General features: G+C 38.6%; 1 pseudogene; it reads right to left on the reverse strand.

Moving 5' to 3' along the window:
* Positions 1–1,489: 1,489 nt before the first annotated feature.
* LOC142639457 (UDP-glycosyltransferase 90A1-like) lies at positions 1,490–2,896 on the reverse strand (annotated as a pseudogene).
* Positions 2,897–9,591: the final 6,695 nt, after the last annotated feature.

Consider the following 9,591-nt stretch of genomic DNA (forward strand, 5'->3'; position numbering starts at 1 on the left):
AGATTAGGACCAAAGGGGACAGAATAGACTGAAAAGGACGAAATTAGACCGAATAGAACCAATATGAACTAAATAGAACCAAAGTGGACCTAATGGACCGAACAGAAGCAATGTGGACCGAATAGAACCAAAGGAGACTAAATGGACCGATTAAGAAGGACCAAATTGAACCAAATGGCCCAAATAGGACTGAATCGGACTAAATAGAACCAAAGTAGAATGAATTGACCGAATAGGACCAAAGTAGACTAAATATGACCAAAGTGGACAGAATAGACTAAATAGTACCAATATGGACCGAATAGAGCTAATGTGGACTAAAGTAAACCAAATAAGACCGAATGGACTGAATAGAACTTTAGTGGACAGAATGGACTAAATAGAACTGAATAACCTGAATAGAACCAAATTGGACCGAATAGGATCAATGTGGACTGAATCAGACTTTTTTATATTTCATTTTTATTGCATTTTTGCTCATATATCTAATTTCTAATATCTATTTTCTTTGTATTTTTTAACTCAAAACTAAAGAGTTTAGCCCAAATATAATAAATCATGCTTTTCAACCCAAAATTAAGGAAAATAATTAAATTTTTGTTAAACTTGAATGACAGTCTATAACAATTAAAAAGAATCAATTTATGGTGCAATTAGCCTAAAATGGACTTACAGGTACCCAAATTAATTGAGTGGACCAAAGTAGACCGAATAGAAACAATTTAATTATGGGGAGAACAAATTATCTCCAACAAATTTAAAAAAAAATTATACATTATATTACAATACAAAATAATTATTTATTTTCGCGAACTGACTAATTACCCTAAAAAAAATCAATTCCCATTGAAAATCCCATACACCTAAGTACCACTGCCTCCAACTCACTCGCCAGGTTTGCCCTTGACATGGACTTTATAAATAAGTATAAAATGAGGGGTACAGCTAATTGTGACTTGATTTTTTTTTTTTTTTCTTAATAATTTGATAGCCACAATGGGGGAGAGGCTCTCTCTTCTGGACCAGATATGTGATATACAACCTGCAGCCTCAAGTGCAAACAAAGATAGAACAAGAAGACCAGAAACGACAAGACGCTGTTCTACTCAAAGCATTGATGAATACCGTGAAACCCTAAACAGATTACTTGTCGTTGTCGTATCTGTCCTGAGCTATATTGGTCTGCTGTGCTATGAGTCATTTCTGTTATGGAATCCAAAACAAAATAAATTTGTGTAGTTCAACAGTTAGAGTTGGTTAATTTTTTGTTTTGCAACAGCCAACAGATATAGTTAGACATTGATTATTTAGTGATTGCAAATAACATGCCAGAGTAAACATAAAACACAAAAGAGACCGATTTTATTAGCTAATGAGACAAACAAAAAAACAAAAACAAAAAAAGACCTTTATATGTTTACGTTATATGCAAACATAATTTTTTTCCTTACAAAGGAAAATTAGAACCACTTACATTACATATATGTGATCATGTCGTCTTACCACATGTCTCGTCAATGAGCAAGTCCAATGTGCACTTGGATGATCCACTCTCCTCCATAGCTTTCTTGGCTTTCTCTGTCACCTCCATGCACTTCTTCCTCACCTCCTTACCTTTCTCTCCCTCCATCAACTCCTTCACCATTTTCTCTAAACCCTCCCACTTCACAAACCCTCTCACTGACCCATCACATGTCTCAACCCTCAGTCCCACCTTTATCTCCTCCACAACCATTCTTGCATTCAAAGGTTGCTCTGCCATCATAGGCCATGCAAGGATTGGAACCCCAGCACATATACTCTCCAACGCAGAATTCCATCCACAGTGACTAAGAAACCCTTGCACACTCTCATGCATCAAAATCTCCCTTTGGTCAACCCATTCTCTCACTACAATTCCTCTATCTTTCACTCTCTCCTCAAATCCATCTGAAATCTCTGACTCACTCTTTCTTATCACCCACAAGAAATTCACTTTAGATTCTTCTAATCCAATAGCTATTTCTTTGAGTTGTGCAAGCGAAATCTCTACCTGTGACCCAAAGGCTATATACAGAACTGAGTTCCCTTGGTCAAACTTCTTGTCCAGCCACTAAACCCATTTGGGCTTATTATTGCGGGGTTCATTTCTTGCCTTTGGTGGCTCAGCCTGGCAAAGAGGTCCCACAGACCAGGGCTTGGGTTGACACTCACGATTCCAATACTCAGCAAACACAGACTCAAGCTCATAGAAGCTGTTGACTATAATGCCATAGCTATTCGTTTCTGCTACGATCACATTCATGATGAACTCATATATCAGACCCTTTGGCTCCGACTCAGTAAATGGGGGCACAAAGTCATTTCTACTGACTTTAATCCATGGGAAATGAGTGACTGTTATTAACTCGTTGTCTGACTCGGGTCCAAAGAGAAGCCTATCCTGATCCACAGCTCTGACCACGGACGTAGAGTAATAGTTCATACCACAGAATACAAACCTTGGGATGTTGAACTTGGAAGCAGACTCCAAGGTCCACCAAAGGAACCCATCAGAGACAATGAAGCTGATACGTGGAAGAGTTTGAATTGCTCGTTCGAAGTCTGGCTGCATGAGCTTTGTGGCGTTTCCAAATGCATGGAACATGGACATAGAGGGCAGCTTGTCTGTGCTCTCAATGCCAACAGGTATATCTGGCACATTGTGCAAGAATGGTAGGTCAAGAATGGTGACTGTGGTGTCATTGAGGGACTCAAAGATGAAGGGACGGTTGGCTGGGGTGGTGAAGATGGTGACAGTGAGGCTGCGATGGAGGAGTAAGCGTGCAAGGTGGAGGATTGGGATGGTGTGGCCTTTTGACATAACGGGAAAGAGAACCACATGGTGTGGTTGTGAATCACCAGTGATAGAAGCCATTTAATTAAAGTCCTTAGCTTCTTCTTGTTTCTACACACAATTCTCGCTTTCTACAGAGCTTGGGAGTTGGCTAAATAGGTTTGACTTAATAATGGTATGTTATTTCATGTTTGGTGTAGGCTACACCGTGAAGCTAGGACCTGAATATATATATATATATATATATATATATATAGAGGAATCTCGTGAGGGAAGGAATAACTTTCTTTCTTTTTTTTCCTGAGAGTATGGACGCTCAGGCTCTCACTGTTTGAGTTTGTATTTTACAACTGAATACTGCAGAAACATTCTACACTAGTAACAAATTACAAACGGCCCGATCTGTATTTGATTTTTTTTTTTTCAATTTCTTCATGCAATAGTTTATTATACTTATTATTATACTTATTTACATACCCAAAACCAAGGAGTGTCAATGTGTACTGTTGACCTCTCCCCGTGGGAAAAAAAAAATCGAGGTCGAATCCCAAGTATACCCCTTAAAATTTATCGGAAAGAAAAAGGAAAAAAGAAAACTACAAAATACAAACTTTTTTTTTTTTTAGAAAGAAAAAAAACTGTAGTAACCAATCATCAACATTTAAATGAATTCACAACTCCAAATACCAATGAATTTATATAATAAGATTGGTTATTTAGAGCTATTAGTATTCCACAATGGCGTGCTAATTAAAGGATTTAAAGAAAGTTAAGGGAAGTCAATCATTTTAGAGTCCAAATTTTCTATTCCGTTTTGCCTACTTCACCTTATACTACATCAATAAAAATTTGTCATATATTCCACCTAATAAATTATAATTTTATGCCTTTATTATTTGTTATTTTTTTTTTTTTTTGAGAAACTTTATTATTTGTTACCTAAAATAAATAACAATAAATAAAATAAACAAACCACCAATGCCTCCCCACAACTAATCCTCCACCACCACCTTCACTAGCAGTAGGAGCAATAGATCACCGACGTCGTCAGGAATTTCCGGCAACATCAACCCGACCAGTCACGGCCATCCACCTTCGCTGGGTCCACACGAACACCTCCTTGTTTTCAAATCCAAAACTGTTACCCTTAAAAATCAAAGTGATCTAGAAAAAAAACTCTCTCATTTTGCTTATTTTCTCGCCAATCTGGTCTCAAACAAACAAAACAATGGCCTAAGAATTTGTTTCCAAGTTCAACTTTCATTGTCTGCGAGTGGAACGTCCACTATCCCATATGAACAATTTATGGACAATGGGTATAAGCCGTGGTGAATTTTTTTTTATTTTATGGAGTTCTGGCAAGCGATTTCATGGATCACAAATAATAAAACTCATTCATGGATTTGAAAACAAGGAGGACGTGGTGTGGACCCGGTGGAGGTGGATGGGTGTAATTGGTGGGGTTGATGTCACTGGCAATCTCTTGTAGAGGTGCTGGAAAAAGTTGAAGTGGTGGACCGGTGGATGTAGGAATGTGTTGGGTTTCTTTTTGTTTTATTTATTTATTTTATTTAGATAACTGAAATAAGTTTAAGGCATAAAATTAGGTTTTACTTAAATAATTAGACACTTGTCACAATTTTTTTTTTTTGTGGAGCATAGAGTGAAATAGGAAAAGTGAGATGAAAGATTTGGATTCATCAATGTCATACGAAGTTAGAGCAATATTTTGTTATTTATGATTTTCCTCTTTTGGAAATCAGTTTATTGTTGTTTTATGATTTTTTTTTTTTTTTTTTTTACATCTACTTTGAGAGGGTTAGGTCATATTTGGTAACTTTTTTTAACTTGTTTTTGAAAAAACAAAAAATCATTTTCTCATATTTTCAAAGAGAAAAACATATTTGGTTAGTTGAAAAAAAAAAAAAAAAAAAAGGAATTTCCAAAAACAAAAACCAAAAAATTTGTTTGGTAACATTTTTTTTTTTTTAAGTTCAAAATAATTTTTTTTAGGGGTAAATATTTGCAGCATTTTATCTATGAAAAATGCTAAAAATACTATAAATACATACTAATGTGACAATGAATATAATTAGTAGAAGCTTTAACTACCTCATAACTAAATATTTAAATTGTCTCTCTATGTAAATGGTGACACATCAGTTCATAAGTTTGATGTAGTAAAATTTTTAATACCTGTAGTACTACTCTTTGTCTACTCACTTTGATTGTTAATCTTATTTAGTATTTGTATCAGTGTGTTTGTTTCAAATCAATGGTCTTCAGTAATATGTAGCACAGAAGACTACTCATTGTATATTCACTCCGATTCTTAATCTTATTTAGTATTTGAATTAAAGTATATATTTCAAATCAATGATCTGCCATAGTATGGTAGCATAGAAGAGGTGATTATCTAAAACTTAAAAAGTATTTGTTGGAGAGACTAAAACCAAAATGAACGTGATTTTTTTATTTAAAAGAAATCATTTGTATTATCATGAAATTAATAGATAGCACCTCTTTTGTTTTGGTAGGAGAAAAATATATTCTAAATAATAGATATATTGTTGTGTTTGATATAAACAGGATTGTGATTTGTGAGGGAGTGGAGGCGCATAAATGAGAATTGTGTATGGGAAAGACCGAAAGAGAGGGAAAAATTATTTTAGGTACAGGGTAGGAGAAAAAATATTTTAGATAAAAACACATTTTTGGTATTTTGTGGGTTCGAACTATTGCCCTGTTTCATTATAGAGCAATAGAGATGTTTCCTCCGTATGTTTTTAACCCTTAAAAATAATTAGAAACAACCATCTGGAATTCAGCAATGGCTTAAGGACTTCAAGAAAGTTAAAATCCATGGTGCAATAATGATAGGCTTTCCAATAAAAATTATGCTAAAATGTAAAACTCACTCTTTAAGTTTCACAATTTTTCATTTCAGTCCTCTAAGTTAGCATTTTATCATTTTAGTCCTCTAAGTTTCAAATCTTCTCAATTCAATCTTCCGTTAACTCAACATCCACATCTGCCATTAAGCTGCCCAAAACGACGTCGTTTTGGCCATTATTTAATATTTAATATTTGTTTTATTATTTATTTCTTAATTTTAAAAAAACACTAATTTGAAAAAAAAAAAACAAAAATTAAATTAAGCAAACGTGTCATCCCTCCCCCATCTAAAGAACACGATACAAATCCCACCCACCCGTAGCCTAACCCAATAACTGAGATGGAGAAAGAGAAATAGAGATCGAGAGACCGAAATGATTTGCATCTTGTCGTCCATCTCTTAAAGCTTAAAAATAAATTAAAAAAACGACTAAATGACCTTTGAAAGGAAAAAAAAAAAATTTTGTGTTGGAATGCAAAGATTGTTGAAGACTTTGATGGGAAAGATTATATTACTTTGTAGCTAGAGGAGATCGTACAGTACTATCAATAATCTCAATGACAAAGATTAAGGACGAGGGGTCACTGCCATTTTCTAGAAGATCAACCTCCAGAGACATTTTCGAATTTTTTTTTATTTTTTTGTGAGTTAAAATTTGGTGATTTAGTTTGATCAATCTATTTTTGTTTATTTGTTTGTTTTGATTGATGGTGTAGAAAGATACGTGTTGATCTGTATAACAGGAGTCTGAGGCAGCAACATCCTCTTTTGGTCCTTTGATCTGTGTCTCATCTCTCTCTAATTTCTGGGTTTTTTTTTAAATTAAGAAATAAATTGATGATGCAAAGAAGATCAGTAGGCTGGATGTTTCGGACTTCAAAGGACTACTAGTTCTCTCTGGGGCCTGAAAAAGAAAGAAAAGCGAATCAAAGGCAACCAGGGCTGCCGGCCAAAAACCCTCCGATGGCAAAGTTAGTTTTTCTCTCTATGTTATTTGAGTTCCAACTTTTTTGGAGTAAAATATGAACATACCTTGGCCTTGTCTGAAACAGCCTTTATATAGTGTTCTTATAGGCGGTTACCAAAATTTGAACTTCTCCTGGATTCAAGGAGAGGTAGAAATCAAACGTAACTTGCATAATCGTTTAGAAGTTATGCTTTTGTCTCTACAACGGATACCTGGCAGTTATGCGTGGGATAAGGAATTACCGCGTTATATTCAGAGATTTTTCTAAGTATGATACTCTCGTCCTAGAATTCCTTAGTCGAGTATGTTTCGGCACAGGCGCAGAGGCTGCCTCGTCTAATAGTCACTCCTGCAGGACGAGGTTATCCGCGCTTTGGACGAGTGTCTATTTTCTGGTGGTGCCTACCTCGTCCAGAGCTCTTCCTACCTGGACGAGGTAGCTGCAAGTAGGTTTCGAAGGGTGTTTACAATTCTAAACGGGTCACGGACGACCTTTATGGACGACTTGGAGATAGGCAAAATCAGTACCCCATCAGTTGCCCCCTTGTTTAAGGGTCGTCCAAAGCTCTTCGGTTTTTGGACACGCTTCAACATATTATCCCATGTGCCTCAAGGTAGAAGGTGGGGCTTTAACGGCCACCAAATTGTGCCACGTGTCATCACTTACTTGGTTAACCGTCATGTCGATTTGAGTTTTTGAGGAAGTTGCCACGTGGTTCTCCCTGATTGGATATTTCGTTTCAGGCCTTACTTTTCAACGCCTATAAATAGTGGATTTCCTCCCATACCCTCTCCATTTTTCAAATTTCCTTGTTTGACATCTCTCGTCCGTTGCCTCGTCTAAGAGTATTCCAGCGTCCCTAGTTTCCGTCGTCTAGAGCCAGGTATTTTCTCTACGCTCGTCTTTAGGCTTCCCTTACATTTCCACAATGTCCGAGGTTTTTTCTTCGTCTAGCAATAGTGTTAATAGGGAGATAGACGAGTATCGCAACACAACTAGCTATAGTGGTTCTAGTAGTGATAGTAGTAGTAGCGGTGGCAATACTACGGACGAGTATGTTTCTGGGGTTCCCTTAGAAGTTTTCCAGGAGGAGTTTAGGACGAGAGTGATGTCAGGGTCTAAGGCTGGCCCCTCTAGTGCGCCCTCGTCCACTCAGAAGGACGAGGTTGAGACTGTTTACAGCTGTGCTGTAGGGGTCCCGGCCAGGACGGACGAGAGAAAATTAGCATCTCTTCGAAGCTGGTACCAAATTCCAGACAAGCTAAATCCTAGATTGGCCGTCCGTGATGAGTGGTGTTGCCAACCTCATTTTGGCATTGGGGTTTACGAAGCCTATCTCCTTGGGGGTCTTAGGCTTCCTCTTAACGCTTTTGCTAGGGAGTTACTTACTAGGTTAGGTATAGGTTTATGTCAGCTAAATCCTAATGCATGGAGACTAGTTGTTTCTATGCAAGTTTTGTGGAGAGAGGTTTTCGAAGAGGATTGTCCTCTTACCGTGGACGAATTCCCTTTTTGCTATAAACCCTCTGAAATTAGTCAATCTCGTGGCTTTTATCAATTCATGGCCAGGAGAAAAGACTGTAGGATAATAAAATCTTTGGTTACCTCAGATAGGAGTTGGAAGACGGAGTTCTTCTTCATCTCAGGTTTTTGGGCAGGACGCCCTGTCGATGTGAGCAGGGATTCATTTCCCCCATATACAAGAGAGTTAGGGAACCTTCGTCCTGAAGGTATGCTCACCACTACCGTAGCATCACCTTTATTACATATCTTTCTGGACTAATCTCTTCGTCCTTGTTGCAGGTGTTAAAAGGCCGTCGCTGAGCAAGTTCTATCTAGGACGCGTTCAGAAGGCTCGTCTTCACCCAGAGAGGGACTTCCATACCTTGGTCACTCTCCAGTGTCTTGCGACTTGGGGACTTGGCCCCGAGCCCTCTCCAGAAGCCTTAGCCCACGAAATTACAGTCCGTCGACGTGAGTTCTCGTCTTGCACTTCCTCTCTTTTTTTTTCTTTTTTTTTTTACACTTATTATTATTATTTATTTTAGGGATGGCTACAATGAAGGAAAACAAAGGCAAGGGAGTCACAGACGAGCGTCCTAAGCAAGACACCGAGACTAGGGCTAGTCCTGCTGCTGGCGACAAGAGGAGCCTGTCAAAGGCCATTAATCTTGAAAACCTCCCCAGCCGGAGAGCCAAGCACAGGAGGTCGTCCAAGCCTGGGGTCGTCTCTCCTGCTGTCCCTGTTCCTCCTCCTCAGTCACCGTCCGTCCAGATTTTCGATGTGGAGTCGTCTGAGCCTGTTCACCCTCCTCCGTCCAAAACCAGCGTTCCTACCTCGTCCCAGCCTCCTGTTGACGTTGCGCCCAACCTTCTTGAGAGTGAAGGCTTGGCCTGGGAGAGGTTTCAACAAGTAGTGTCTAACGAGGACGTGGCTGCATGCTACAACATGTCCTTGAAAGATTTTGAACACTCAGGTGTCCACGATCCTTTCAAGGTAAGTGATATGTATTTATTCTCGTCACTGGTTTTACTCTTATGATTGTTGACTTTGCTTAATACGAAAACTCTTATTTGTTTGTGCAGGCCATGTCCAAGTTTATAGCTGCGTCCAGGCAGACTACTGAGCTGGACAGGACGAGGCTACTACTGGAGAGGAGGATCCAGGAGGTCAAAGACGATTGCAAGGGCTGGGCTGAGACTGCTGCTAAGGCTAAGGACGAGGCCAAGGGTTTGCTCAACCTCGTCGAGGAGCTAAAGGCTGACATAGTGGAAAAAGACTCCCGTCTTGACCACTTTTAGAGGAAGATCGACGAGCTGAGCAACTCCCTTGTGGGGGCTAAGGACGAAGCTGTGGAGGAGTTTAAGGCTTCGAAGCAATTCACGGACCTTCTGGACGCCAACTATGCAGC

This window comes from Castanea sativa, chromosome 1 (assembly GCF_040712315.1).
Source record: "Castanea sativa cultivar Marrone di Chiusa Pesio chromosome 1, ASM4071231v1".
Taxonomy (NCBI): domain Eukaryota; kingdom Viridiplantae; phylum Streptophyta; class Magnoliopsida; order Fagales; family Fagaceae; genus Castanea; species Castanea sativa.